This window comes from Brassica napus, chromosome C7 (assembly GCF_020379485.1).
Source record: "Brassica napus cultivar Da-Ae chromosome C7, Da-Ae, whole genome shotgun sequence".
Classification (NCBI taxonomy): domain Eukaryota; kingdom Viridiplantae; phylum Streptophyta; class Magnoliopsida; order Brassicales; family Brassicaceae; genus Brassica; species Brassica napus.
Genome location: NC_063450.1, coordinates 20,043,105 through 20,050,941, shown reverse-complemented (window position 1 = coordinate 20,050,941; position 7,837 = coordinate 20,043,105). Strand labels below are relative to the sequence as shown.

General features: G+C 33.3%; 1 long non-coding RNA gene across 1 annotated transcript; it reads right to left on the bottom strand.

The window, feature by feature from the left end:
- Positions 1-1,106: 1,106 nt before the first annotated feature.
- Positions 1,107-2,037, bottom strand: LOC125590240. The gene is made up of 2 exons (XR_007326540.1): positions 1,721-2,037; positions 1,107-1,610 (listed from the first exon to the last, which is right to left on the bottom strand). It is a non-coding gene; the product is annotated as an uncharacterized LOC125590240 (long non-coding RNA).
- Positions 2,038-7,837: the final 5,800 nt, after the last annotated feature.

Genomic DNA, 7,837 nt, shown 5'->3' with positions numbered 1-7,837 from the left:
GATAACTTTCTAAAGTAAAATTTTAAGCATCCAAAAAGAATATTAACAATTCATTTTAAAATAGTATATGTTACTATAATAATTTGTTAAGAATAAATTTTTGCTGCCACGTCATCAATATGCATAAGGAAAAAGTTGCCACGTGTCGCACTCCTCTAGCTCTACCGAAATTGTTAGTTAGGAAACGCAAGTGATTACTTACAGAAAACAATTATTTGTAAATTAAAGTGTCCCATATTGTTCAAGCCCAGTTCCGAGTTACTCTCTTTCGTTGCACTAGGTTCTTACTTGGCCAGAGATAGTCACGTTTTCATCTTCTCAATCACCGTTATGATCCTCTGAAATATCAATCAATAACGTCATCCCGCTACATCATCTTCAATTCTTCTTTACTTTCTATACAAACCAAGTCAGAGATGAACCTATTTCTCACTTTCTCAATCCGTGCTTAGATTTTTCCAACGAATGAGATCAATTACATGATCAACAAACTTAGATCCTGAAATCAGTATAGGGCTATTGGTTTATAGACAATGTCCACCGATTCCATTACCTTATTGAGAGAGATCGAGAGACTTGCCAATTGCCATGCATCCGACCGATATGGATCTTCGCGCTCAAAACCAATCGGCTTCGTCTTCGCTCCATCCTTTTCTCGGCGTCTCCAACTATCACTTTAGCTCTCTTACCATATATCACAGGAATGGCACGTTACATCTCTGATCTCTCACTTCTTCTGCTTTAACTTCTTATGAAGATTTTTGAATGTTTGGTGTTGTTGTAGAGTGCTCTGAGGAACCAAATGATTCCATTAGAGATGGAACTTAATCCTCCTCCTCTGCTGACTGATTTTACCACTTGCTACTGTCAAGTCAAGAATTACCGGAGGGTATTCTTTTCTCAGTTTCCAAGTTTTCTCCAAATTGTCAATTTATCTTAAGACTAGTATTGATCCCATGCTTCGCATGGGGATTCTTTTTTTGCTTACAAATAAAACCAATTTTCTGTTTTATATAACTAAAAAGGGACATGTATATATATTTCAAGAACAAAGACTTCAACAAAATCGTTGACGAATTTGATTGTCTCATTGATGCAATAGAGTGGAAAATAACATATTTATCATTGCATGTGTATTGTTATGCCGAACATAAAAAAAAAAACAAATTGTGTATTGCAAGACTGCAGTAATATTAAGCAAAAAAAAACCACTGCAATAATAAAAAATATAGTTTTTTGTCTAAATGGTAAGATAACAAAAATATAGTTACCATAAAATATACCTCTGTTAATTTGTCTTAGAATTGAATTAACCTTCCCATGTCAGCGGTTTTTCCATCTCCAAGACTTCACATTCCTCTCGCCCCTATGACCAAGCATAAACCAATAGGAAAACAATTTATCAGTCTGATCCTTTCGTGGTGAATTAATAAAACGTATTTACCTTTTTCGATTACCACGTTTCCATGTTTCATATGTTTTTTATCTTCCTCTTCTTTCTCTCTCTTTTCTTCCTATAGTCTCTTTTTCTGGTTGAATCTCCAGCAATTCATATCCACCACACCCACTTTTTCAAGAAATATTCTTCGCCATGTAGTGCTCCGTTGAAGCTAACAAATATGTACAAAGAAGGGAAATAGTGTCACTGGAAAATATGGGTTGTTAAGATCCAGTTACATAATGTTAAAAAGAAGAAGATCCAATTAAATAGAAATCGAACTCTGCATTGGCTCGGGACATTTCATATGTACGGCCCCAATTATGAATTAGGATTTTCAGATGAAAGAAGGATCAAATGAGTTTGATATTCTCTGTTTCAAATCAGTTGGGAATTTCTCTATTGTTTGTTTAACGAATTTGAGAGATTATAAAGTAAGAAAAAAGGATCGTGGGCAAAGAAGAGAATCATGGATTGTCTCAATAAAACTGTTATACAGTTTCCGTTTTTTTTTTTTAAATTATGGTTTAAGCATTATTTTGTTTAAATGATTTTTTTCTCATAATTTTATTAACTCTTTTTCCACATGGCAGTCTTTGATTTGTCAGGCGACTTGCGTTTTAGTATACAGAGTATAAGTTAAAACACTTAATGAGTAGTACTGCATATAGAATGAACCAACTTATGTTAATCATCACAGGCTTAACTGAGCTCAGTGTTTTTGATGTTGCAAGAAGCAACAAGAACTTCAGATTGTGTGATTCTCCTATCGCTATAAGATTCACTGAGCAAACATGATGAACACATTCTCTCTGAAGCCCAAACTTCATGCCTACTTCTCACCAGGTACTATCTCCTTAACGATCATATTCCTTTATATTAAACTTCCACAAAATAAAAAAAATCAGTCTCTTCCCTTTCTGAGTAAAATGAGGGACAAACTTGAAGACAAATTGCTGAGGGTAACAACTATATATATAGACATAAGCTTTGGTCTTTGGTTTCTCTTATTCTGTTCTTTTTTTTGATCTAGGCGAAGAGACATAGATCGGAGTTTCTTTGTCAGAGAAGAAGACAGCGTGATTCGATTAGTCTCTACTGCGATATGATGCAGCAAGATGGTGATCTTCTCTCTAGAAAGCTGTCAAGGTAGTTTTTATAAATCACTACCAGTTATCTGTTTCTTTAATAATCTCCCTTACAGCTTTTGTTCTTGTGTTGTTTGTTAGGTGTTGGAAGTGCTTTGTGAGTCAGAAGAAGACAACCTTGGACTTGGCTGAATATTATGATGCTTTGAAGATTAATGAGTCACTTCCGTTTGAGCTACTCGCGGTGCTAATAAAGTCATCCTGCTACTCTTAAATCTGGTAACTCTGTGCTTGACAGCCTTCAAGTTCGCTTAGAAGCTTCTAAAACGTTACCGCTTCTTCTCAACTGTCGATAATGGATAACATTGATCATCTTCTTAGAAGAGTTGCCACCCCAAGGAAAAAGAAGACGCCAAGTACTCGTAAGGATCAGGAAAGGAAAGAGAGTTACTCCTGGTAGGAGGGTGGCGGTGACATCTGTGAAGATGTCGAAGTTTCCTGTCAGAGTGGTCCTTTCTGCTTTTATGATATTTGGTCATCCAGACGCTATGTTTAACAGTCAAAGTGATCAAGAGGCTGCTCTTAATGACTCAACGAAGGGGTTTGTGAGGGAGTTTAAGTTACTGATAAAGGTTATTAAAGAGGGTCCTGTTAAGATGTATGTTGGGGAATCAAAGCTTCGGACGTTGAGATCTCAGTTGGACTTATTTGATAAGGCATGGTGCGCATTTATGAATTCGTTTGTGCTTTGGAAAGTTAAGGATGCTCGGTTGTTGGGAGAGGATAAGGTAAGAGCAGTTTGTCAGCTTGAAATTTCCATGATTCAGAAATGCAAGATTACTCCAGAAGGAGATGACACTGTGCTCATTCATGACAGAAAGCGATTCAGACCCGAGATACAAAAGGCATTACTAAGCTTCCCAGTATTGCCTTTACTAAGCTTCCCAGGCATTACGAAAGGATACACTAATTTTTCATTATTGTAATAGATTATTGCCACTCCTCTCCTACTCTGCTCCCTTCGCAATATATCATCAATAATCCATAGCTGGCCATATTTACTTTAAGATTCTGCGGTTTTTGGTGTGTACAAAAAAAAATCGTGCTGAGATCAACAGTAATAACCAATATTTTAATAATACATTATCTGAATTGCATCTTTCGTTCCATTTAGTATTATCCCTTTTTTTTGGTCGAAAGTATTATACCTTATGCTTTGCTAGCTCCTACCTTATATTCTACTGACCTAATAGGCTAATACAAAGAAAAAAAGAACTTTTGAACCCTAAAGACAATTGAATTATACACACCAAAATACAAGAGAGACGTCCTTAATTAGACCAAACATGTGCTTAGACTCACGCAAGCCTCCTCGGCCCAAAACTATAAGAATTGCCAATTAGAACTAATTCAAGTAAATAAAACCATTATCATCCCCTATATATTAATTGAGGAACATTTGAAAATATATAATTTCAATTTTGTAATAATTAAAAAGACTCATTGCTTATGTGTCAATCAATTAGGTAGTTAATTAATCCTACGTGTCAGCCTCACATTGAAATTGAAAAACATGTTTGTCCAATTCGATTTTTATATCTCAGTATAAACATTTAATACCAACTACAGTGAAACCTCTATAAATTAATAATGTTGGGACTACACCAAAACTATAATTTTTTTTATTAATTTATAGAGATATTAATTTATCGATACACTAATTGAACCAAAAACTCAATTTGGGACTATAAAATTATATTATTTATAGAGATTTTTAGTGTATGTTAATTTATAAAGTATTAATTTAAAGAGGTTATACTGTATATGATATCATATGATATTAACTAAAGCAAGGTGGCTATTTATTATATATTATTTTCTTAAATAAAAGTTACAGAATTACCTAATGTGATTATGATATATATAGTAATTAATGATTTTAAAAAATGAAGATTTACAAATAATTTGTATGCTTTCTATCATTTTTGTTTAATTCTTTACTATTAAAATAAATTACACAATTACATTAATCATATATTAAAATTTTAGATTTTTTTTGTATATGTTGTACTTTGAATTTTTCAAAACGAGTATAAATTACTGAAACTGTTAATAGTCTCACATAAACTTTTGTGATCAATGTTTAAATTTTTTCTATAATAAGATACAATGATAATAAAATCATATAAGCAAATAATTTTATTTTAATAGGTATTTATGTTAATATATATATACTTCATATCGTTTAAATTTAAGTATATATCATATACGATAGATAAGATTGATTGTTTTGATTTATTTATTCTAAAATAATTGTGAATAAACAAAAGCGGTCAAGCTAACTTATTACATAATAGTAACTGATTTCTTAGTTATTTATTATGTAATAATTATTTTATTATTTCATAATATGCAGAAAATATAAAAATAAGTATTTATTCTGCACAAGGCGCAGACCTTAACCTAAGTATGTATCTCTTTAATAATTTTGAATCTTAAACATTTTCTATATCTGAGGCCAAAATAAAAGAAAGAAATGAGAATAAACTCAAAAATCAATATTTATATCGAGCAATAACCAAAATGACACAAAAAAGAAAAAAATATCGAAGATAGATAGGATTGACACGTGAACGTAAACTTTTCATAACCATAATTAATTTTTAAATTGTTAAATCATGATATAAAACTGAGCTGACATAGTTTCATTGTAACCAAATAGTAGGCATAAGATTATTCGGCCTAAACGTTAGGTTTTTATGCGATAAATAATTTTTTGACGAAAAATATTTTTTAAAATGAGATCAGTTCATCAGTAAACGCATTATATAATTAACAAAAAAAGTTTTTAAAATTGTTTAAGAGCCAAATATATTAATTCGATCAATAATATACATTTTTTTCCATACGATATTTCTTAAATAATTTTCATATAAATTTACCATGCGCAAGACGCATGTCTTATCCTAGTACTAAATAAAACAAAACCACTTTCTCTGCTTCCACCTTTAAATTTACAGCTGTTAACTTCACGAGAGGAGACGACTAATTAAAGGTTATAAAAGACAATAAAATTAACTACAACTTCGAAAACTGGTGGATATTTGTTGTCAATGATTTTACCATCTCAATGGACTTTGAAAATTAATTTAATTTTAAATTAAATAAATACTATACATATGATATTTCTCTTTGACCTAAGCAACTTCGAAACAAAGTGATACACTAAGATCACTAACCATTATCAAATGGATTGGAAAAATTATCATTCTCTTTAAACATATTTGCATCTTCATATATTTGAAATTGTTTTACATACTAAGACCATAATATTATTTTAAAATACATTAAAGAAATAAAGTACGAACCCGGCGCTTAGCATCGGAATACCACTAGTACTACATATATTTTTTTCTTTCGCTGAAAGAATATATATTTTGATTATAAAACACAAACTTATGAATAGATATATCACAAACACAATATGTAACCATATAAATAGCGCAAAAAGTATATGGAACATTAGTTTTCATGGATAAAATACAAAACAATATAATAAGACTGCTGCATAAAAGGTTTACATTTCACTTACCAGATCCTTATACCTACAAAATAAAATAGAAAATCACACTATCAAAATGTCACAATATACTTAAATAAACACTAAAGCATAGACCATAAATTATCATCTTGGTGATAAACACAATACATGACAAATATGATCAGGAAAGACAATTTGATTGTGGGTCGCGATGGTAACAATATGAGTTTGGCGATTTGGACGATTCGAGCTTGGTAAGAATCGGTTGGGTGAAGATCGATTGAACAAGGATAACACTACAAGAAAACACGCTATATTCTGACGGACGTTCCGACGGACAACAAAGTCGTCGGACATATTTGGCGATTTTCCGACGGTATTCTGACGAAAACAAAAAATACTACTTCGTCGGAATATACCGACGACTTTCCGACCAAAGAGTGTGCGTCGGTATATACCGACGCAATTCCGAAGACATTCCGATTAAATATATAACCGTTACGTTCGTCAAAAATTCGTCAGTATATACCGACAACGTTGCGATCAATAATATAACCGTCGATGTCGTCGGAAGTTCGTCGGTATATACCGACGAATTTCTGACGAACCTTTTGACCGTTGCCGACAAATACATATGACCGTTTTATAACCGTTGAGATAGGAAAATACCGACGGATATGACCGTTAAATTTCTGACGAACCTTTTGACCGTTGCCTACAAATACATATGACCGCTTTATAGCCGTTGAGATAGGAAAATACCGACGGAATTCCAACGGATATGACCGTTAGGGTCGTCGGAATGTCGTCGGACTGCCGTAAGCAATTTCCTATAAATACAACCTCTCCTCATTCACTCCTCATTCTCTCTTCACTCTCTCTAATCACAACAATTCCGAGAAAATCATGTCTTCAAGAGTTTATTATCGTTCGTGGATGGATAAACCTCATATGGATCCCAACACCAATTTACTTACGGAAGAATACGTTCAAAGGATTGGAGAATTCATGAAGCTTGTTGAACAGCAACCGGATGCAAAAACCGGTATGTTAAGATGTCCATGCTCTACTTGCAATAATAATAGGATTATAAGAGAATTTGATGTTTTGACTCATTTGTATATGAGAGGATTTTCACGTAATTATAAAGTTTGGTATCTTCATGGGGAAACTGGTTATGAATATGGTAGTACTAGCGAACCTCAGCCTGTTAGCGAACCTCAGCCTGATATTCGGTTAGAAGAACCTAGAACAGATATAGATTATGGTGTAGGTACTGTGCAGATGGTACATGATCATTATAGAGGGGAAGAACCAAATCCCGAATCTAGGAGATTTTTTGACATGTTGGATGCCGGAAAACAACCTTTGTATAAAGGTTGTAGAGATGGTCATTCACCCTTATCATCTGCAACTAGATTGATGGGTATTAAGACAGACTATAATTTGGCTGAAGAATGTGTGGATGCGATTACTGATTTTATCAAAGGTATTCTACCTAAAGATAATCTTGCACCGGGTTCATACTACGAGGTTCAGAAACTTGTTGCGGGTCTTCAACTACCGTACGAAGTGATAGATGTATGTATTGACAACTGCATGATCTACTGGGGAGCGGATAAGGAACGAGATAACTGCAAATTTTGTAGGAAACCTCGTTATAAGGAGACGAGGGGAAGAGTTCCGATCCCGTTCAAAAGGATGTGGTATTTGCCTTTGACGGAAAGATTGCAGAGGTTGTATCAGTGTGAGCGCACAGCAAAAGCAATG